This window comes from Hyperolius riggenbachi, chromosome 6, assembly GCF_040937935.1.
Source record: "Hyperolius riggenbachi isolate aHypRig1 chromosome 6, aHypRig1.pri, whole genome shotgun sequence".
Classification (NCBI taxonomy): Eukaryota; Metazoa; Chordata; class Amphibia; order Anura; family Hyperoliidae; genus Hyperolius; species Hyperolius riggenbachi.
Window position 1 is genome coordinate 326,383,802 of NC_090651.1, and position 24,095 is coordinate 326,407,896.

A 24,095-nucleotide genomic window follows, 5' to 3' on the forward strand; every position below is an offset into this window, starting at 1 on the left:
TATGCATGCGGCTGCGCAGTATGGAGCCGCATGCGTAAGTATAGGGAGGGAGCCCCTGTGATGCGGAAAATTGGCCACGTCCGCCAGCAGTGACGCACTACACTTACGTCGACTGGCCCCACTGGCCAAAAGGACGGGACCCAGTACCGGCGGATAGAGGAAGCGGAGGACGGCGGCGTGGGAGCGATCCAGGCTTATGGAGCTGGAGGAAGCCCCAGGTATGTATAACATCTTTTTCCTCAACAGCTCTGGTTCTCTTTAAGTCATCCATCATAGTCCTTGCTAACAGTGTCACTCCAGCAGCAACTTTAAAGTGGACCTGACGTGAGAGGAATGTGGAGGCTGCCATATTTATTTCCTCTTAAACAATACCAGTTGCCTGGCTGTCCTGCTGATCCTCTGCCTCTAATAATTTTAGCCATAGACCCCGAACAAGCATGTGGCATATCAGGTGTTTCTGACATTATTGTCAGATCTGACAAGATAATCTGCATGCTTGTTTCTAACGTGATTCAGACACTACAGCAGCCAAACAGACCAGCAGGGTTGCCAGGCAACTGTTATGGTTTTAATGGAAATAAATATGGCAGCTTCCATATCACGCTCACCTCAGGTTTACTAAGGTGGCCACTAATGATACAACTTGCTGAACTATAGTTTATGAACCATTATTTGTATGAAAGATCGGGAATGATCGTTTGTGACCACTCACGGACAAAAATCTTCCAACCTATCCAATCAGATTGACATGATCGAACCGAAAATTAGATCAATTTAATTAATCTGATTGGATTGGTTAGATTTGATTTTTGTCTGTTAGTGGTCCCAAACGATCATTTCCGATCGGTCATACGAATAATCGTTCGTAAATAATCATTCGCTAAATTGTATCATTAGTGGCTACTTTTAAAGTCCTTATTGAATCTCCTGGATTTTTCATTGCTAGTAAAGGTAAGTTATGTATAGGACAATGACATTTCCCATAGGAGAGCATGGAGCCGTTCTGCATGTCTATTGATTAGCTGTGGGAATCAGTCTCTCTGCAGACAGAGTGCAAACAGTCTCACACTTGAAGCTGCACGGGCTTGTACTGTAGCAGCAGGAATGTATTCTTTCAGCAGATAATATCAGCTACAACACAAGCCAATGCTGCTTCAGTTTGCTGCTGGTGTGATAAGTTTTGCAGTAACGTCAATGGACAACATTAGCAGAAGTTGTGCTAAAGAGACCTGCAACTGCTACAAATCTCTGCATGTGAAACATAGCCCTGAACTGACTGCATGTTGTTGCCAGTAGCAACCTTCAGGCCAGTTTTACACTGCGGATTGGCAATAGTGGTGCCGCCCACCGCACCCCCAAAAACAGGCCTTTGGGGATTACCGCGGTAGTATGCAGTAATCCCCGTTTGGCAGCCGGCCAAGCAGGAAGGGGCGCTCACTTTCTGTGAGCGCAGTGATTATGTGTGTGGAAGCTTCCACACATGCGCGGCATGTAAAACTGCGATAGTCAGTTTTAAGACACGCGTGTTGCCACAGACTTGCATGACTTCCGGTCCACCGCATGTGCTGCACGGTAACGTAGGTATGCAGCGAAAACGTCCCTTCCGTCGCATTGCGCCGCTTCGGTATGAAAGGCCATGTAGACCAACATTGCCCTAGAAGTTGGCTGCGCCACCGCACCGCGCAAGTGTGAATGGGCCCTCAGTCTATTGGCTTGCTACTGAACTATAATTGAAAGATCCCTGCATAGTGTGTGGCTATATTTTACATTTAACATTCCTTTTACCCAGAAGAACATGCACAGACACCTCAAAGGGCCAAAAACCTACAATACAAACAAAAACTTATAAGAGTCATGGAAAACTATTTAAGGAGCTTCTTTGGAGGACTTGTAGTTGGCTAGAACAGATATTATATATTACATTCAGCTTGTATATCCAACTACATTGCATTTAGACCTTCCCAGCCCCATATGGAGGCTGACAACATAAGACAGGTCCGATTAAGCTATGCAGAAATCCTTGAATAACAGGATATTTGAGTAGCATCTATGCAAGACGGATGTATGGTAGGTTTTGTGGCCCTTTAGTAGATCAGTCCACCCAAATGTATTAGGACTGGACGGTTATTGGCTTTATAATTGACTCATCGGCTTTTGATTTTTCTTGGGGACTCCTGAGGCATGATTTCAGTTGAGACAGGTAAGAAAGGCACCGGACATTTTGGCACAGCCATAGACTGTAATGTGAATTACGGCTATAGTGGCGCTCAGAGGGTACTTTGGGCGCCCACCAGATCAGTCTTTATCAGCCAGGATTCCTTGAGGACTTTGCAGGAGTTCCCCTGGTACTCCTTATCGTCCAAGATTTTGAATGTCCTCTTCACTAACTTCCTGCACATGAATTCTAGCTGCACTACTTGTTTTGCACTGGTGCAATGGCCACAGGACTCTTATAACCCATTACAATGGTGATTAATAAAAAGTGGAATCTGGGATGCCAGAACATTTGGCAACTACAATTGGGAGTGCAACGATGGAGGACATTAAATGGTTGCCTTGTAAAGGAGAAACATGGAATGGGGACTGTGACAATAGTAAAAAAGTGTTTAGCCTCAACCACTTTTGATGACCAATCCTACTGTAAAATTACACCCCTCTACTTTTGTTAATGCAGGGTTCCCTGAGATTCTAAAATGTTTTGAAGAGCTCCTCCAGGGTAAAAAGGTTGACAAAGGCTGCATCCGATCTCACTAATCCAACTTGACTCCATCTCCCTGTCGGACTCTTTAGTGACAAAATCTTGCTACAGAAGTCCCCCAATGAAAAGCCAGAAAATAATTAGGTTCTCCAGCATCCAACTATTACCGAGGTATAAGATTTGGGTCGAGTGACCTTTTAAAAATCATAAAAAAAAAAAGATCATTGACAGTGTATTTGAGATTTAGCATAAAACATCTTAGGAAATTTGCCAAACGAGTCAGAGGGAAGTGATTCAGATGAAGCAGCTTGATTGGAAGATTGATATACACCGATCTTTCATTTTAGATCAAGTTGCAACATCCAATATGTTTTTGGATAGGATTGGCTCACAATATTCAACCACCAAATTTACCTGTAAAGAAAGAAGAAAGAATAATTCCAAATCTGTACAGAAAAAACAAAACAAAAACAAAACAAAAACAAAACAAACACAACAGTCACAGGTTAATAGCAACTTTTCCAGACTTTGCAAATAATGCTTGGAAGCCCATAGTACTTGCCACCAATAAGCCGTAATGAAGTTGACAAGCGATTGAGCCACAAGTTCTGGTAGAACAAGTCACTTATCATTTGCCCAACTTTTTGGACATCTGTACATAGAATTTGTGCCTGGTTTCCCACAAGGACTGATTAAAAGTAATGAAATGTCAGAATGCTCCCTGCAGCGAATACAATCTGATGGGTTGCAAAAAGGCCCTGGGAAAGATTACCGACAATGTGGGGAAACCCTCATCTTCCGTATTTAGTATTAATGGACTTGTCTTCCTATAAGCAGTATGAACTATAACTATTGAACGATATTTTTATTGTGTGGCAGTCACTACATATATGGTGAGAGAATTTCAAGAAAATGGAAAGACAGGTGCAACTAGTGTTCAATGTTCTTCATCTAAAGGCGGCCATTAAGGATATAATTCCTTAGACAATTGACTGTCAAATTCAATGGTAGTGATAGATTGGATACAATCACTTGGGCCCACTAATGGAAAAGACACTGCTAACCAATCTGATCAGACTTATGGAATCAAACCTAAAAAACAGATCGATTCCTTTGATCTGATCAAATTAGTTTTCTTTCCGTTAGTGGCCCTGAGCTATCCTTTTCCGATCGATCATTACTATCTAAACGGATGATTGATCATCAAGAGAACTATCTATGATGGCCATTTAAAAAAAAAACACGATCATAGTTTTGGGTACCTTGTAGGCCAGCAACATTTTCAGTTGCTATGGAGTGGAGAGGGGGGAAATCACACGTGATGCCTTGATGCATGACATAGTAGAAGTACAAAGAAAACAATGCTCAACCGAGAACCATCTATTGTGTAAATGAGGCTCGAGGCTGTGGGACTGAGGCTAACTAAGCACTGAAGACCAGCACAGATACATTAACTGTGCTAGAAATTTTAGGAGACCTACGTTGATGCTACAAATGTCACTGTGCTATAGACCTAAAGGCACACACAGCCACTATATTTTTGTCACTCTAGACAATCATTTGTGATTTTTTTTTTTTCTGATTAAAATCTAGATCTGTGTTGGAAAACTTAAAGGTCAACTGTAACCAATGAAAACAAAAAAAGTTGTATACTCACCTAAGAGGAGGGAAGGCTCTGGATCCTTTACAGTCTTCCTATTCCTCTCTGCGTCCCCTCATTAGCTGGGTCTTAAAGTACTTCTGAAGATAAGTCGCTCCATTCTATCCACATGCAACTCCATGCTCACACAGTATGCTGCTCGTCTTTGGAAGTACTCCAAAATCCAAATACTTCCGTTGCCTTTCAAGGAGACCTGTACACCTCCTCGACATTAAAGTTGGAGGCTTGAACAGGGGGTGGAGGCAGCTGTAGAACAAAGGGTCGCAGAGAGGAACAGGAAAGCTCCGAGGATCCATAGCATATCCTACTCTTAGGGGAGTATTTTTTTTTTGTTTTATTGGCGACAGTTGTCCTTTAACAACTGACTTCTACAGTAATGCTGTTATTGTCCCTGCAGCATTCTGCTCACTTGCCCTCTTTTCCATAGAACAGAAGAGCTGCTCAGAAGTACAGCATCGATCCTTCATAAAACTGTCACCTTAAACTATTGTTCAGTCCGATTTTCCTCCACCTATGGGAACTTTTAATGTGAAGATGTAGTTTGTGTGAGGTTACAAATAAATATACACTGTACTATGTTATTTACAAGACATGCACACCCAATCCACTTTAACCAGTGACACTTAGAATTCCCAGCATGCAGTTTATAAAAGCAACATCACAATATACATGTAAGTTGGAAATGTTAAAGGAGAATTCCAGACCACGTGAACGGACACCAGTGAGTTTAGATCAGTGTTCTCCCCAGAATTTTTTTCCAGCCGGGTGGCACGAAATAGTAGCCGGGTGGCATGAAAAAGTAGCCGGGTGGGGCGAGATGAAAATGCAGGGCAACTCTGCTTACAGCATAGGAATAGGTGAGGAGGTGAGCCGATGACAGCCGGGTGGTCACAAAATCTAGCCGGGTGGAGCACCCGGCTAAAAGAGCCTGGGGAGAACACTGTAGATGATTGCTACTTTTTCAAATTGTAAGCTGAGGGAATGCCTTTGATGAAGGTCCAATTGCTGTATTTGTGTTTGGATGGAGGGAAACTCCATCAAGGCACCGATCACACCATATAAGACAGAGGAACTTCTAGCAAATTGCGTCTAACACATAGAAGGTGAGCATTGTTGTCTGGAATCCTGCTTTAAATTGCACCACACATCAATAGATACCATTATGCTGTGAAGGAGGAGGGCAAATAGTGGGGTTTATGTGTCAATTGGAAGCCTAAGTATTATGCTTTAGGTTCAGAGCTATGTGACTCCATATTGAGTGCATGTTGCCATGGCAGCGTTAGGTTAAGATGTAGAAGAGTTTAAGTTGCTTAGAGATGGGGAGATGCTTCAACAAGAAGTCCGGTGTAAGCATCTGAAATATGGTTCTTCTTTCCACCTTTCTACAGAAAACCATAAAACAAGGCTGTTATAATAAGCACTTCCAAGTGAAAGAAGCACAAGCTACGGTATCTTACTTATGGAAAACTAACATGGCTCACTCATCACGTCAGATGTTCAGCACTACTATAATGGTGGCCACACATGGTACAATTTTTTCATACAATCTTACCATTTCTATGTAACATAAGGGAACTGCCTCAATTATCCCTTCAGTATATTTACTTAATTTACCCTTATACTACATGGAAATGGTAAGATTGTATGAAAAAAATTGTACCATGTATGGTAGGCCTGAAAGATAAATCGAATTTAAATCGAAATCGCGATCACCAAGATCACAATTTCAGAATCGTCAAAGCGGCGAATATCGCGATCACGTCATTTCCACATGAGGAAGTTTGAAGAAGCGCCTTCAAACTTTCCCAAAGTCCCAGTGCGTGCGGCCTGCAGCGTTGGACATACCTTCCCTCCTCTATCGCCCTCTGCCGCCTCTTGTGCTTGGCAAAACTTCGGGTTCCTGTATGTCACATGATATACAGGAAGTATGCCGTACATTAGAGCCTGCAGGAGGCAAAGTGGATAGATGGGCATCGCTGGACTCGTGCTTGAAGCTATGTCCAGAACTGATGCAACTTGGGGGACAGAGGAGGCACAGAGAGAGACACAGGAGACACAGAGGGGGCACAAAGAGAGACACAGAGTGGGCACAGAGAGAGACCCAGAGGAGGCATGAAGAGGCAAAGGGGGCACAATGAGAGACGGGGACAGAGGGGTAACAGAAAGGCACAAAGGGGGGGGGGGGACAAAGCTTGATTTGAAGGAAATCGTGAATCAAATCGAAATCGTAATTTTGGACAGAAATCGCTCAATTCAATTTTTTCCTAAAATCGTTCAGGCCTGATGTATGGCCACCATAAGAGACACCAAACTCTTACACAGCCTAGTAAATTTACAGCTGCCATGGTAACAGGTTCAGTGGGAGGACTTGTAGAGGGATACACCGTTAGGACACACCCAGGACAAGCCAGTAAGATATAACTGAGCTGACTTGTCTAGGAAGACAGATACAATCAAATGCAGAGGGGTATCTGGCCTGGGTGCTTATAGGGTATATAGTGGGGTATGAAATGGGGCAGCGATAGATACAGCCCTCCTCCTTTCCTTGCAGCATGATGACTGGTACACTTTAACATTTTTTCCCTACACCCAAGTTCCCCTCCACAGTATCCACATGCACCACTTCAGTAACAGTGCACTACACGTACACTGCATATAAAAAGAGCACCTCCTGATCTGCTTCACTACAGGGGACCTGCGATGCAAAAAATTGAAAAGTCACAAATTAATATAGTAGCTGAACTACAATGCATTGTTTTCACACATATTGTTTAGTTAAAATGTAAAATGTTAACGCTTTTTCTACAAGTCTCCAGTGGAAACGATATAGTGTGCCCTTCTAAATTGATCAGTACAGACAGTGCAGAGACTGAGGAAGCCAATATCCGCACAACCCAGACATCTGAGACGGGCGGAGCCAGGGTAGCGCCGGCCGCGGGCGGAGCCAGGGTAGCGCCGGCCGCGGGCGGAGCCAGGGTAGCGCCGGCTGCGGGCGGAGCCAGGGTAGCGCCGGCCGCAGGGGGAGCCAGGGTGCCAGGGTAGCGCCGGCCGCAGGGGGAGCCAGGGTACCGCCGTCAGCAGGGGGAGCCAGGGTACCGCGGTAGCGCCGTCCGCAGGGGGAGCCAGGGTAGCGCCGTCCGCAGGGGGAGCCAGGGTAGCGCCGTCCGCAGGGGGAGCCAGGGTAGCGCCGTCCGCAGGGGGAGCCAGGGTAGCGCCCTGCGTGAGATAGGCACAATACCCCGCCATAGGATAGGCATAATGCACTGCTGTGGGATGCACCACCGTAAGGAAGCCAGGCTGCACTTTTTTCAGAACTCTAGATTCTCAGATCACCATCCTTGATCTCTGCAGTGCCAGCACCAACTAAATGCCCACAGCTACATTTACAAAGACACACCTGTGTTCCTTCTACTGGAGTACCTGTTGTGGGTGCTAGAGATGAGCGACAACGATTTTAGGAAGTGGGGTGGGGGGTTCAAGCTGTGTACTTAAGGCTTAATTTACCTTGGCCGCTGCCTCCCTTCTGATGTGTTCCAAGCTGCTCTCCAGCTCCTTACACTTTCACCTTCTAAAAGGGACTTCCTCTGCAAAACCAGGAGTGTAAGAAACTGGAAAGCAGCATGGAGCGCATTAGAAGGGAGGCAGTGGCCAAGATGAGTTAACCCTTGCATACACAGCCCAAAACACTGCACACTCCAAGACAATTTTCCTTTTCACTAAATCGTTCTTGCTCATCCTTAATGGGTATATGTGTTTAAAATGTAAGGTTTCGTTCACATTAGATGCATTCACAAACGTACTTAAGCGCATGATTAAAAAAAAAAAAAAAAACGCATGCATTGTTGCGCATTTCATAATGCATTTCAGTGCGTTGCGCTTTTTTTTAAGCGGACCCATGCGTTTCAACATTTTTTTAAGCATGTTTTGCTTATTTGAAGTAGCAAATATTTGTTTTCTTAAATAAGGTAGGCAGAGAGTGGAGAAACCGGCTCTGCTTCATAGGCTATTTATTCTTGCATATTCATCATATAGGAATACACATCTTGCGAACATGTAAAATTGCACAAAAAGTTAAAAACATACCCTAAGGGGGAATGTAGCGTGGCTGGGCGGATTGTGAGCGGTGGGTGCTCGGGTGCTGATGATAGGCATGAGCACCCCACCTCTCGCAATCCATCCAGCCGTGCTACCTTCCCCCTAAAGGTATGTTTTTAACTTTTTGTGCAATTTTACATGTTCACAAGATGTGTATTACTATTTGATGAATATGCAAGGATAAATAGCCAATGAAGCAGTGCCGGTTTCTCCACTCTCTGCCTACCTTATTTAACTGTTCATATCTATGTACCAGAGCACGCCTCAACCTGGCCAAAGAAGGGAAGGAGCGACACTTTGCCACAAGCTGCACCAGCTCAGCCTTTGAGACACTGTAGTGCCAGCCTGCTGTCTGTTCTACATACCGTTTTCAAAGATTTGTTTTCATTTGAATTTTTTTTTAATTGGTTAAAAAAAGAGGAAAAAAAAAAAAAAAAAAAAAGTATCTCCAAAGCGCATTTCTGAATGAAAAAAAGAAAAAAAAAAACTCTCTGGGGGATACTTACCTCGGGAGGGGAAAGCCTCTGGATCCTAACGAGGCTTCCCCCGTCCTCCAGTGTCCCGGCAATCCAGCGCAAGGTAAATATTTACCTACCGCAATCTGGCGCAGGCACACTAGCGGCTCTTCTTTCGGGTTAAGGCGGAAATAGCTGAACCCGATCGGATCCGCTCTACTGCGCAGGCCCGAGTCCTTTGCGTCTGCGCAAACACGAACGAAGAACCGCCAGTGTGCCTGCGCAGGATCGCGGTAGGTAAAGGTTGCCTGTGACTGCGCACCCTTGTCAAGCCTTGTTGAGGGACTTTCAGGAGAGTCAGCGTTGGATTATCCCAAGCTAAAGAGGAAAGTATACCCCACAGGGGTTTTATTTGTTAGTCTCTCTTTAAAGGGGAACTATGGCGAATTTTTTTTTTTAAAGAGAACCTGTACCGAGTAAAATTATTTAAAATAAACACATGAGGTAACTTCAAATGAACATTACATGGTTACCTTGCCATCAGTTCCTCTCAGAAGCTCACCATTTTCTTCTTACAGTGATCCCTTCCAGTTCTGACAACATTTTGTCAGAACTGAAATATATCAGTTGCTGTCAGTTATAGATCAGTTGCTGTCAGTTACAGCTGAGAGGAGAACTGATGTGTCCGTGTTTCCCTATGGCTCAAGTGGGCGATGTTACAGTTTAACAGTGTGCTGACCAGGAAGCTGTTATGGGGTAATGGCCATTTTCAAAATGGAGGACGGAGAATTCCATTGATCACAGTGGACAAACAGGACGCAGGAGAGGAGAAAGATTGCAGAGTAGACTACACGGGAGGTAAGTAGGACCTGTGTATGGTTATTTTGACTTTTTATTTTCAGTTCAGGTTTTCTTTAAATATGTGCAAACATATACAAATAAGAAGTACATTTTTTCCAGAGAAAAATGAGCCATAAATTACTTTCCTCCTATATTGCTGTCACTTATGGTACCCATACACGATACAATAAAAACGTTCATTTTTTCTGTTTTTTCAATCTAAATGATCGAATCAAAAAGTAGAAAATATTTTTTTGTTCGATCAAGAAATTTGAACGATTATCCTGTTTTTTCGGAAAAAAAAAATCTGATCGGACATGCTGGAAAAATCTTTATATTCGATCTAACGGAATAATCGAACTAAATTATCTAATCCCAAAAAAAAAAAAAAGAAAAATTGTACCATGTTTGGGCACCTTTACGGTAGGTAGTAGAAATCTGACAGAAGCGAGTTTTGTACTAGTCCATCTATTCATTGGGGATCAGTGTTGCCAACTCATCCCTTTAACCCCCTTGGCGGTAATCCCGAGCTGAGCTCGGGGTATGCCGCCGGAGGTCGCCGCTCAGGCCCTGCTGGGCAGATTTTCAATCTGAAAAAAGCAGCACACGCAGCCGGCACTTTGCCAGCCGCGTGTGCTGCCCGATCGCCGCCGCTCCGCGGCGATCCGCCGCGTGCAGCGGCGAAAGAGGGTCCCCCCAGCCGCCCGAGCCCAGTGCAGCCGGAACAAACAGTTCCGGCCGGCGCTAGGGGCTGGATCGGGCGGCTCTGACGTCAGGACGTCGACTGACGTCCATGACGTCACTCCGCTCGTCGCCATGGCGACGAGGAAAGCGAAACAAGATAGGCCGCTCATTGCGGCCTATCTTGTTACTTTCGATTGCCGGAGGCGATCGAAAGTACGCTTCCGGAGCGCCCTCTAGTGGGCTTTCATGCAGCCAACTTTCAGTTGGCTGCATGAAATAGTTTTTTTTTAATTTAAAAAAAACCCTCCCGCAGCCTCCCTGGCGATTTTAATAGAACGCCAGGGAGGTTAATTACTGACACATGAATGATACAGGTTTTGTGGCTAGGGAGATGCAGTTAAGGCACTGATTATGTGCAAATAGCCCCAGAACCTGTATAACTTAGATGTGTCAGTAATTAAAGGGATGAGTTGGCAACACTGTGGGGGATTCTCGGGGATTTATTTATTTTCAAAAGCACTTAGTGAATGGCAGTTGCTCTGTCCAACTGCCAAAAAACTGTGTAGGAAGCAGGGAGGCTGGGCAGCATCATTGTTTAAATGCTTTTAAGGGAATATCTTTATAAAGAATAAAAGCCTTGCTGAGAATCCCCTATGAAGAGATGGACTAGTCCAAAACTAGTCGCTTCTGTCAGATTTCTACTACCTACTGTAAGTGACAGGAACATAGAAGAAAAGTCATTTATGGCTCATTTTACTCTGGAAAATGTTTTTACTTCTTATTTGTCTATGTTTGCACATATTTTAAATTTTACAATTTTTCACCATAGTGACCCTTTAAAGGGACACTTAAGCCAGAAAAAAAAAATGAGTTTTACTCACCTGGGGCTTCTACCAGGCCCCTGCAGCAGTCCTGTGCCCTCGCAGCCACTCACTAATCCTCTGGTCCCCCGCTGCCAGCTAGTTTTATTCTTCCCGACAGACCCGTCAGGACTGGCCACGCGTAGCTTTTTCCGCATTCCCGACAAAAATACGTGTTGCCGCATTACGAACGCATAGATACGCGGCAACGCGTATTTTTGTACGCATTGCAGCCCGCAATAGCGCTAATTGCAGTTGGGAATGCGGAAAAAGCTACGCGTGGCCAGTCCTGACGGGCCTGTCGGCAAAAACGAAACTAGCTGGCAGCAGGGCCGCAGAGGATTAGTGAGTGGCTGCGAGGGCACAGGACTGCTGGTAGAAGCCCCAGGTGAGTAAAACTCATTTTTTTTCTGGCTTAAGGTTCACTTTAACCTCCCCGGCGTTCTATTGAGATCGCCAGGGAGGCTGCGGGAGGGGTTTTTTTTAATTAAAAAAAAAACTATTTCATGCAGCCAACTGAAAGTTGGCTGCATGAAAGCCCACTAGAGGGCGCTCCGGAGGCTTTCTTCCGATCGCCTCCGGCGCCCAGAATAAACAAGGAAGGCCGCAATGAGCGGCCTTCCTTGTTTTGCTTAGATCGTCGCCATAGCGACGAGCGGAGTGACGTCATGGACGTCAGCCGACGTCCTGACGTCAGCCGCCTCCGATCCAGCCCTTAGCGCTGGCCGGAACTTTTTGTTCCGGCTGCGCAGGGCTCAGGCGGCTAGGGGGGCCCTCTTTCGCCGCTGCTCGCGGCGAATCGCCGCAGAGCGGCGGCGATCATACAGCACACGCGGCTGGCAAAGTGCTGGCTGCGTGTGCTGCACTTTATTTGAAGAAAATCGGCCCAGCAGGGCCTGAGCGGCAGCCTCCGGCGGTGATGGACGAGCTGAGCTCGTCCATACCGCTCAGGAGGTTAAAGAGACTCTGAAGCGAGAATAAATCTCGCTTCAGAGCTCATAGTTAGCAGGGGCATGTGTGCCCCTGCTAAAACGCCGCTATCGCGCGGCTAAACCCTAATCCCTTCACCCCCAAACCCACCCCCGCAAAACTTGGTCGTCAACTTCGTCGTAAATTTTCTCTTCCTGGAGGCAGGGCTAACGGCTGCAGCCCTGCCTCTCAGCGCGTCTATCAGACGCGCATTGCCGCCTCTCCCCCGCCCCTCTCAGTGAAGGAAGACTGAGAGGGGCGGGGGAGAGGCAGAGGTACATGTCTGATAGACGCGCGGGAGGCAGGGCTGCGGCGGTTAGCCCTGCCCCAATGCGGAAGCGCTCCCCGGCTGTACGGAGGGGATTTGGGGGTGAAGGGACCCCCGTTAAGCCGAAGATAGCTGCATTTTAGCAGGGGCACACATGCCCCTGCTATCTATGAGGTCTGAAGCGAGATTTATTCTCGCTTCAGACTCTCTTTAAGGCAATATCAGTTTCCTGGCTATCCTGCTGATCCTCTGCCTCTAATACTTTCAGCCATAGACCCTGAACAAGCATGCAGCAGATCAGGTGTTTCTGACAATATTGTCAGATCTGAAAAGATTGGCTGCATGCTTGTTTCTGGTGTGATTCAGACACTACTGCAGCAAAATAGACCAGAAGGATGCCAGGCAACTGGTATTGTTTAAAAGGAAATAAATATGGCAGCCTCCATATTCTTTTCACTTCTGCTGTCCTTTAAGCTTAGTCAAGGGAGCCATTTATAAAATACAGGTGCTCATTTTTCAATTCTGGCGTAGGAAACACGAAAAATTGATTGGGGTAAAACTTTATTGGCCGTCACACAATACAATAAAAAGTAAAATTTTTCTGTTTTTATGATAAAACCAATCAGTTATACAGAAAGTTGAATATGTTTTTATGTTTCTCTGATTAAGAAATGTGTTTGAATTTCCCATTTCTTTCAATATTTTTCAAACGGTTGTGGTGGAAAATTCTCATACACTTTCAGAAAATTGAATGGTGTAGGATACATTGTAAGTTTCTTTGTTTATAGGCCCAAGCATTTTTTTTTTTTCAGAGTGGTTAATACCGTATATACTCGAGTATAAGCCGAGTTTTTGGGACAAAAAAAGTGGCCCAAAAGTGGGTGTCTCGGCTTATACTCGAGTCATAGAGGTGCTGTCTTGACCCATCTCCCAGCATGTGGTGTGTCCCCCCTCCCCTCCAGTATTTCTAGTTTCCATTCCTCCTCTCTGTTCCCCCAGTATGTGCCAGACCCACCGCTAGATCGGCATTTCTAGTTTACCTCCCCCCCCCCCTCCCGCATGTTGTCGGCTCACCCGGCCCCGCTAGAGCGGGATTACTAGTTTAACTTACTTCCTCTCTTAACCCCCCGGCATGTGGCCGGTCCCTGCCAGAAGGCGATGCGCGGTTTCCTCCACGAGTGTCCCCGGAATATGCAAATCCTTACACCGCGCCGTGTTCATTCACCGCTGACAAGATTCATCTTTAACTCTATCACTGGCTCATCTCAATTACGTGCGCTACTGCATAGTGTCACAGAGATGAGCCAGTGATAGAGCTGAAGATGAATCCTGTCAGCGCCGGTGACTGAACACTGCACGGTGTAAGGGCTCTTTCACATCAGAGCTTGCGTTGGAGAACACTCAAAGCATGCGTTTTGTTGTATGCCTTTTAATGCGTTTTGATATGCGTTGCACTGCAGTGAGTGTGCGTTTTTAATCCGTTTTCAATCCGTTACAGCACATAGAAAAACGCAGGTAATTTTTTTTTCTTTTAGTTTTCAACTTTCTACATTGTTCCTCTGTTGCATTCTGGGACTGATTGCCTGCGTTAACGGATTGAAAACGCGCATAGTGTGCGTTTTACATTGACTAACATTGTAACGCATAAAGCTAGCGTTGGCTGAAAAACTGCGCCTGGGTGCAGTGTAACGCAACGCACAAAAAGGCTGCGTTATATGTGAAAGCTAAAATGAAAGTCTATGGACTTTCATTTCACCTTTGGTAACGCAAACTTTACCCTTTGCGTTGAAACGCAGAAAATCTGCCCTAATGTGAAAGAGCCCTAAGGATTTGCATATTCAGGGGACACTCGTGGAGGAAACCGCGCATCGCGTTCTGGCAGGGACCGGGCACATGCCGGGGGGTTAAGAGAGGAAGTAAGTTAAACTAGGAATACCGCTCTAGCGGGGCCGGGTGAGCCGCCGACATGCCGGGGATCAAAGGAGGGGGGGGGGAGGTAAACTAGGAATACTGCTCTGGAGGGGGGTAGACCACATGCTGGGGGATCAGTGCAGAGGAAAGGTAAACTAGGAACACCGGGTCAGGTACATGCCAAGGGAGAAGGTAAACAAGGGGGGAGGGGGGCACATGCTGGAGGATCAGAGAGGGATAGTAAACTAGGTAATATCAATAAACATACTCCATGGACACTCGTGGAGGAAATAACGGGGAATCAGATGTTACTACTGTGAGAATGGGCTGTGGAGGTGAGGACAGGAGACAACAGATGGCAACACGGGGAATCTCATTTACTGGTCAACAAACACTTTCAAAAGGCAGATAACATTTTCTGACTTTGCTAATGTGTGGCTGTGTGCAGCTGTTTGTGTGTGAGTTTTGGGAGTGCAGAGGTCATTGATCAGTGATGAGGCGGAAGGGAGCTAGTCCACAATTAGTCCCATCTCCTTGCCAAAACCACAACCCGCCTGTGAATTGTAGTCCAGTGACTCCTGAGGCAGTAAAAACACAATCAAAGCAAGGTCCCCTTGGCATAAATGGTGCAGCATTTTCTATCCTCGGCATATACTCGGGTCAATAATTTTTTCCTATTTTTAAAGGAAAAAGTTAGGGGGTCGGCTTATACTCGGATCGGCTTATACTCGAGTATATACGGGTAACTTGTTTTTATGGTTGAGGAAAAATGAATGTATTGGTCAGACTTCCCAAAAGTTACAATCAATTGGAAAAATTGATCATAAGTCTTGAGTTGAAAAATTATATACCGTATATCCTTGAATATAGGTCGACCTTGTGTATAAGTCAACCACAATATTTGACCATTTAAAGCTGGAATTTAAGGATTTAAGTATACAATGGAAGGTAGGATAGAAAGGTGCTGGCACTGCAGCTAAGGGTGCAGGGGTGCAGACCAGGTATCTGGTGCGATGCAGATAGATCAGTGTGCTTAGGCTCAGATAGACATCCTATGCAGGCGGAGAAAAAGATGAGAAATGCCGGCACTGCTGTAAACTGCTTGTTTATTCATAACACATGGTGCAACATCGTGGATTCAAATTTCATGCATATTGAGAGCTAACATACCGGTTTGCTGGTGAAGCTGTGCGGTGGGTGCTGGGGGATGAGAGCCTTACGGCCGTTTCGCGCAGATGCGCTTCTACGGTGGCAGCCTCCGTAGAAGCGCATCACAAATCAGCCAATCAGGAACCTCCTGTTTTGTTTGTGGGTTATTAAGCTGGAAGTGGAGCAAAATCAAGGGTGGTTGCCTAAAGGTGGAGATATATATATATATATATATATATATATATATATATATATATATATATATATATATATATATATATATATATATATATATATATATATATATATATATATATATATAGACCACTTTACTTACGGTAAAGTCTTTTCCAGTAGTCATGAGGACAGCACCCCTGGATGAGAGACTTGTCTCCCTCCCCACTGTGGACAGGAAACTGTTAAAAGAAGAATTTGCATAAGCAATAGGCAGCCACATATAAGATACTACACCTGCCACAGTACCTCAGTTAATAAAAAGATGACACGGACATTTAATGATGCTTACACAAACTTATTTCTCTTTCCTACCCAAATAAGGGCGGGTTGCAGGGGTGCTGTCCTCATGACTACTGGAAAAGACTTTACCGTAAGTAAAGTGGTCTTTCCCAGAACGTCATTTCGGACAGCACCCCTGGATGAGACGATATACAAGAGTTAAAACCTTAGGGTGGGACCATAGCTTGCAAAACTTTCCTTCTGAAGGATAAACCTGCAGAGGCAGATACATTAAGGCGATAGTGCTTTACAAACTTATTGTGACTTGACCAGGTCGCAGCTCTGCAAATCTGATCTATAGAGGCCCCTGCCCTCTCTGCCCAAGAAGTCGAAATTCCTCTTGTGGAATAAGCCATGATAGAATTGAATTGCTCCCCCTGTGTCTGATATGCTAATGAAATAGCCCAAACAAATGTATAATCTGTGTAGGATTTAATTAAGGAAGATTTCTCCCAATTAATGATCCAACCTAGATCTTGTAGTAAGACTATTGTCGTAACAATCTGATCTCTTACCGAATTGGGAGATGTCCCCCAAAACAGAAAATCAAGGTAACCCAAAATGTTAACCTCTAAGTGTAGCCAGAACCCCAGACATTACCTTCATAAACAACCCTGGAGCTGAGGATAATCCGAAGGGCAAAGCATTAAACTGATACATTCTTACCTCTTCCTCCATCTGGATGGCAAACCTTAAGCATTATTGAGAAGTCAGATGTATCGGTAATTGAAGATACGCATCTTTTCAGTCTAGAAAGGCTAGGAAATCGTCCTTCTGTAAGAGATGAATAATAGATCAAATCCATCCTGAATTTTCTGTATTTTACCTTCTGGTTTAGACTCTTTAAATTTAGTATGAACTGATAATTTCCCTGTAGCTCCTTTACTAGACAAAACACAGGGCAATAGAATCCCTGTCCTCTGACATTTCGGTACTTCTCGAATTACCCTTTTTTTCTAAACAAGGAAAGGACTTTCGATTGTAGGGCTGAAAACTTTATTTGGTCCTGCAAACGGGGAGTAATGCAAAAGCTCTTAAAAGGAGGCTGGCTGAACTCTATTCTGTATCCCTCCAACAAAAAACACCTTAAAGGCTCTTTCCCACTAAGACGTTGCGTTAGATGCGACGCTAAGGTCACATAACGTGCCCCCAACGCAACGCATGTGAGCTTTGAAGTTGGATGCTATTTAGAGCCACGTTATGCGTCTCCTGATGGGTCTGTGATGCGTACTTTTTGACGCTTACTATCGGACGAAAACGGCGCATGCGGCAAAAGACTGTGGAGAGCACGTGATCGGAAAACTCCGCATCACGTGGTCCTGCCAGCCAATAAGCGGCCGCTCCAGGAAGTTAACACTGCAGTGCATATTAATTAGTCATGTGGCTGGCCACAACAGCGGACTCTCCCCTCCTCTCCTGCAAGAAAAAACAAAAAACACACATTATTGAGCATATGCAAACAGTCTAATGCGGCTAAAACCGTGTATAACGCACAGCATAATGCACTTTCTTTAAACGTCCAGCGTTGGAGTGTAACACAACGTGGGCACTGTGAACAGCCCATTGATTTTTCATTACTGTGAGCTGGGCTGCGTTACAAGCTGCTCTAACCTGCGCCTGTAACGTCCCACTGTGAAAGAAGCCTAAATAACCAATATTTTGTGCACTGTAGTTGCCATGTTTTGAAATTTGCAATTCTCCATCTCACTGGAATACTAGCGTCATTGCTTATCCGACTTCTTGGTAAAAGTGAAGTTGGACTTAGGGCCGGTTCACATTACAAACGCGGACGGCCACGCATGCGGAACGCAACGCGTACGAACGCACGCCATCCGCGTTTGCATGCGTTGCGTGGCTGATCCCATCACTGAAAAGTGAATGGGACAGCCGCGCGTTTTTGCTAAATCTGCGTGCAGCATGCGTTCCCGGACCGCACAGGTCCGGAACGCATGCAGTGTGAACATCAGACAGTGCACTCTATGCACTGTCTGATGTCGTGCGTGTTGGCCTTCTGCACGCGTTTCCAAAACGCAGCTGGAAACGTGTGCAATCTGAACAGGCCCTTAGGCTTCTGTGACTTGTAGAGAGCCCATCTCCTGCCCTTAGAGGACTAGGGATCTGACTTATTCTTAGAAGGAGGGACGAAAGGACCGTTTACTTTGAAAAGGTCCTTTCTTAAAGGAATACTATCGATACCCAAGTGTTCTAAAATGACAATGTACAAATAATGTCTAAGTTGCTGTGTAAACATTTTCCTACCTTTCATGTTAAATATCAGAGGCAAAAGCTGTAATTTACTGAGGGTAGGATTAGCTATATTGGGACAAATCAATTGCAGAAGGGGTGTCTACTTCAATGCACAGCCAGAGTTGCATATCGGACTACAGAAAGCAAATATCAAACAAACTCTGAAAGCAAAAAACAGTATGAAAAGCTGTAACAATTAGTTACATTTCCTCTGCTCTCTACAGACACTTCAGTCCGAAACAGGACACAGAAGCTGCAGCTGTTCTCTCTGTCACACACAGTTACACAGAGTTATCTGATCAAGTGTGAGGGGAATTTCCCCTCTCCTCATGGCTCAGAGTCAGTTTTGTCAGTAAAGTTTGAAAGCATTTTGATAACAGTAAACAAAGAGGTTTCTACTAAAATGTATACACCAGTACTTAGCAACACTTCCCAAACAATTCCTGTGTCAATTGAAAATATGTGAATCGATAGAATTCCTTTAACAGGAATACTTTTTTTTTTTTTTTTTTTTTTTAAATGTGTGTCTGCCGTTCTGTCTAGAGGGTTGTCTAACTGACTCAAACAGCAGACCCCCTTCACAAGGTACACCACATAACTTGATTTTGAAGAATTGTCATCATTCCAAGTTTTTACCCATACACCTCTTCTGGCTGAATTAACTAATGCCGTAGTTCTGGCCATAAGTTTAACCGTATCATCTGAAGCGTCCACTAGATAATTGGAAGCATTCCAAACTTTAGGGAAATCATTCAAAATTTCCCAGAAATCCTCAAAAAAGTAGGTCAGTTTTGTTTGATACCCTTGAAAAATATGGATCTAATTTAGGCGGGGTTCCCCAAAACCCTGATCTTCAGGAGAAAAACAACATTTAGATAATGATCTGGGCCAAAAAAAACTTTTCCTAGATTATCCCACTCCTTAATCCTAATCTTAAGAGTAGAATGGACTGGAATAAGCCGAGAATGAGGATCCACCAAACTCTCATACATTTGATCCAAAGGTGTCAAAGATTTCTGCTCAGACTTAATACCTATTAGTAAGTCTTTCATTAATTCAGGAAAAAACATTGCGGTTAGGGCTCTTTTCTACTATGAAATGCGATCGCAACCGCATTTGCGATCCCAATCGCACTTCAATTTCCACTATGCGATTGCGCTACTATACTTATAGTACAGCTCAATTGCATACAATGCAGGAGGATGACGATTGTGCTTTGTCCAAATCGCATCGCAATCAGATTGCACTAATGGAAATTGCTGCTGCAGTTTCCATTAGTTTAACGTACCTCGTGATCAGAATCAAATCGTAACTCGCAGAGTAATGAAAAAAAAGGCCCTACTCAAATCTTCCTCCTAGTTTGATACATTTTCTCTGTGCAGAGAGAGTTACTATAAAGGAGGCAGCCCCAGCATTCCTTTACATGTGCATTTTTGTTTAAATTGCCTCTCCTTGCCCTGAATCTGTCTAGTTCTTTTAAACAATCTATTTAATTGCTGCAGCTTAGAAGAACTTCAAGAATGTTACACATGCAGGCTTTCTGATGTGAAATTTATCTGAAAACAGGTACCCAAGGGGTTAAAAACACAGCCTGGGTATTCTGGGATGCAGTTTGTTCTGCTCTCACTGCAGCTGCCTGGGAGGTCTGTCTCTCCATTAGCTTGCCTGTTATGGCTGGCTTATCGCCTTCTCTAAACAGCCAGGGTTTCTCTGCTCACATTTGCCTGCTTTAATTTTTATGAATTAACCTTCAGTGACCTGTGTTGTGATAATCTCCGCACAAGGTGTTAATTTCCCGCACCTGCTCAGGAATTATAAATTTTCATGCGGACACAGGTTTTATGAATGCACACTTTACTAAATGGTGGGTAAAGTCAGCTGTTTTGAGCATTACCGCATGCAGGAATGCTCAATAAATAGAGGCCTATGTCTCTTGGAAGCAGGAGGCATAGTTAGAGGTGCAGACAACATAGGAGATGATGGATTAGCTATAACAGGTAGATAAGCCATAGCAGTACTAGTCCCAGGCCCATCTGAAGCAGCTGAGGCGGTAGAAGCAATAGCAGAATCTTTAATTTCCTATTGCTGTGGACCTTCTCTGTACAATACTGGCACAATTTCCATTCAGAGTTGCCAATCCATGCTGACTGGACTGAGTAGAAGATTTTTCAGACTTTTCAACCTTCTCAGTCTTATGTCTTTTGGGGTATAAAACATAATAAACGATAGCCAGCCATTAGACAAATCCCTCTATACATAACATACATCCAGCCAAGCAGAAGAAACATAATCACATCTACTTGCCAGAGAGGGATCCTGGGCAGATTCAGCAGATTGTGCAGGAGCTGACCCAGAGGCGTCCTCCATGATCCCAGCCACAAACCAGAGTGCATCATGGACTCTACAAACTTATACCTGTGCTGCTGATTTGATGCAGCTGATCCAATTATGCATGCGGCCCCCGCCGTCTAAACATATGCTTAATCAGCTTCTTACCTTAAGGAATCAGCTGTATGCCGATTCCTAATAACCGCCGCGGCCCCTGCCGCTCGGCTCAGACTTCAGATCACGCGGGACGCCAGCGCGTGACTACCTCCGGTTCAACCGGAAGTGAACTCTCTCCAATGCACGCACCTGCGCGCATAAAGTTGCTGCCTCCAATGGAGAAGCCTCCTCCACGCTGCAGGGCTCCGACTGTTCACTGAACAGTGCTGCTTGGAGCCCTGGAAAACGCTGCCCCTGCCGCCTGACATGGATGGCACTCCTGGAGACCTCTCCCATGCATCCCGTCCGGGACAGGAAACTAAACTGAGGTACTGTGGCAGGTGTAGTATCTTATATGTGGCTGCCTATTGCTTATGCAAATTCTTCTTTTAACAGTTTCCTGTCCACAGTGGGGAGGGAGACAAGTCTCTCATCCAGGGGTGCTGTCCGAAATGACGTTCTGGGAAATATATATATATATATATATATATAGATATATAGAGAGAGAGAGAGAGAGAGAGAGAGAGAGAGAGATATCTATCTATCTATCTATCTATCTATCTATCTATCTAGATAGGTAGAGATAAGATAGATAGATATACACATATATACACACACACATACTTATACATATACATATACACAGTGGCTTGCAAAAGTATTCGGCCCCCTTGAAGTTTTCTGCATTTTGTCACATTACTGCCACAAACATGAATCAATTTTATTGGAATTATACGTGAAAGACCAATACAAAGTGGTGTACATGTGACAAGTGGAACGAAAATCATACACGATTCCAAACATTTTTTACAAATCAATTACAAATCAATAACTGCAAAGTGGGGTGTGTGTAATTAATCAGCCCCCTGAGTCAATACTTTGTAGAACCACCTTTTTCTGCAATTACAGCTGCCAGTCTTTTAGGGTATGTCTCTACCAGCTTTGCACATCTAGAGACTGAAATCCTTGCCCATTCTTCTTTGCCAAACAGCTCCAGCTCAGTCAGATTAGATGGACAGCGTTTGTGAACAGCAGTTTTCAGATCTTGCCACAGGTTTTTTGATTGGATTTAGATCTGGACTTTGACTGGGTCATTCTAACACATAGATATGTTTTGTTTTAAACCATTCCATTGTTGCCCTGGCTTTATGTTTAGGGTTGTTGTCCTGCTGGAATGTGAACCTCCGCCCCAGTCTCAAGTCTTTTTCAGCCTCCAAAAGGTTTTCTTCCAAGATTGCCCTGTATTTGGCTCCATCCATCTTCCTATCAACTCTGACCAGCTTCCCTGTCCCTGCTGAAGAGAAGCACCCCCAGAGCATGATGCTGTTACCACCATTTTTGACAGTGGGGATGGTGTGTTTTGAGTGATGTGCAGTGTTCGTTTTCCGCCATACATAGCGTTTTGGCCAAAAAGTTCCATTTTGGTCTCATCTGACCAGAGCACTTTCTTCCACATGTTTGCTGTGTCCCCCACATGGCTTGTGGCAAACTGCAAACAGAACTCATGCTTTTCTGTTAACAATGGCTTTCTTCTTGCCACTCTTCCATAAAGGCCAACTTTGTACAGTGCATGACTAATATTTGTCCTGTGGACAGATTCCCCCACCTGAGCTGTAGATCTCCACAGCTTGTCCAGAGTCACAGTGGGCCTCTTGACTGCATTTCTGATCAGCGCTCTCCTTGTTCAGCCTGTGAGTTTAGATGGACGGCCTTGTCATGGTAGGTTTACAGTTGTGCCATACTCCTTCCATTTCTGAATGATCGCTTGAACAGTGCTCCGTGGGATGTCAAGGCTTTGGAAATCTTTTTGTAGCCTAAGCCTGCTTTAAATTTCTCAATAACTTTATCCCTGACCTGTGTGGTGTGTTCTTTGGACTTCATGGTGTTGTTGCTCGCAATATTCTCTTAGATAACCTCCGAGGCCGTCACAGAGCAGCTGTATTTGTACTGACATTAGATTACACACAGGTGCACTCTATTTAGTCATTAGCACTCATCAAGCAATGTCTCTGGGCAACTGACTGCACTCAGACCAAAAGGGGGCTGAATACTTATGCACACCGCACTTTGCAGTTATTTATTTGTAAAAACGTTTGGAATCATGTACGATTTTCGTTCCACTTCTCACGTGTACACCACCAATTATCTCCTCACATTCACGTGTACAAGACTTCTCACTTGCCTCACCCCTCCTCTGGAATACCCTTCCACAACACATCCACCTCTCCCACCTTTGAAATCTTTAAACGCTCCCTCAAAACCCACCTTTTCCGACAAGCATATTCTCTAGCTTAGGCCATGCACCCACTAAATAACCTAATTACGCATTGCCGGTACATATACTGTATACTTCCCCACCTCTTGTTTCCACCCCACTCCTTTAGATTGTAAGCTCGCAAGGGCAGGGCTCTCACCATTTTGTGTCATGGAATGTTATTAATTTAATTGCTTGCACACTGTTAGACATTTATACATTTTAGTCATCATGTTAAATCAAATTGTAATCAGCAGTGCTGTATCTTGTGGTTAAGGGCTCTGCCTCTGACACAGGAGACCTGGGTTCAAATCTCATCTCTGCCTGTTCAGTAAGCCAGCACCTATTTCAGTAAGGATTTTTTTGGGCAAGTCTCCTTAACACTGCTACTGCCTACTGAGTGCGCTCTAGTGGCTGCCTCGCAAGCGCTTTGAGTCCGACAGGAGAAAGGCGCTATACAAATACTGCAATTATTATTATTATTGTATCAGTGTTCATATTTGATGTATATCATTGTCTGTATCATTATGTATCCCTTGTTTGTTTTCTTACATTGTACAGCGCCACGGAATATGTTGGCGCTTTATAAATATATATATATATATATATATATATATATATATATATATATATATATATATATATATATATATATATATATATATATATATATATATATATATATATATATATATATATATATATATAGATATCTCTCTCTCTCTCTCTCTATCTATTTATCTATCTATCCACCTTTAGGCAACCACCCTTGATTTTGCTCCACTTCCAGCTTAATAACCCACAAACAAAATAGGCTGATGTGTGACTGGTAATGAACTACTAGTAATTAACAGGTACACAACAAATGCAACTCTAATGCCTTCCACTCACCCGCCGAATTTTTTTTCTTCTTCTGTACGTTGTAGGCTACAGCGGAAATCGGCGTTGCAACCACTGCTATAGCCCCGAAGACAATCAGAAAAATGAATCCAGGATGTAGGTCAC

General features: G+C 44.4%; 1 long non-coding RNA gene across 1 annotated transcript; it reads right to left on the reverse strand.

Moving 5' to 3' along the window:
• Nucleotides 1-204: 204 nt before the first annotated feature.
• Nucleotides 205-24,095, reverse strand: LOC137521752 (uncharacterized). The gene is made up of 3 exons (XR_011022190.1): nucleotides 23,982-24,095; nucleotides 7,007-7,053; nucleotides 205-3,112 (listed from the first exon to the last, which is right to left on the reverse strand). It is a non-coding gene; the product is annotated as an uncharacterized lncRNA (long non-coding RNA).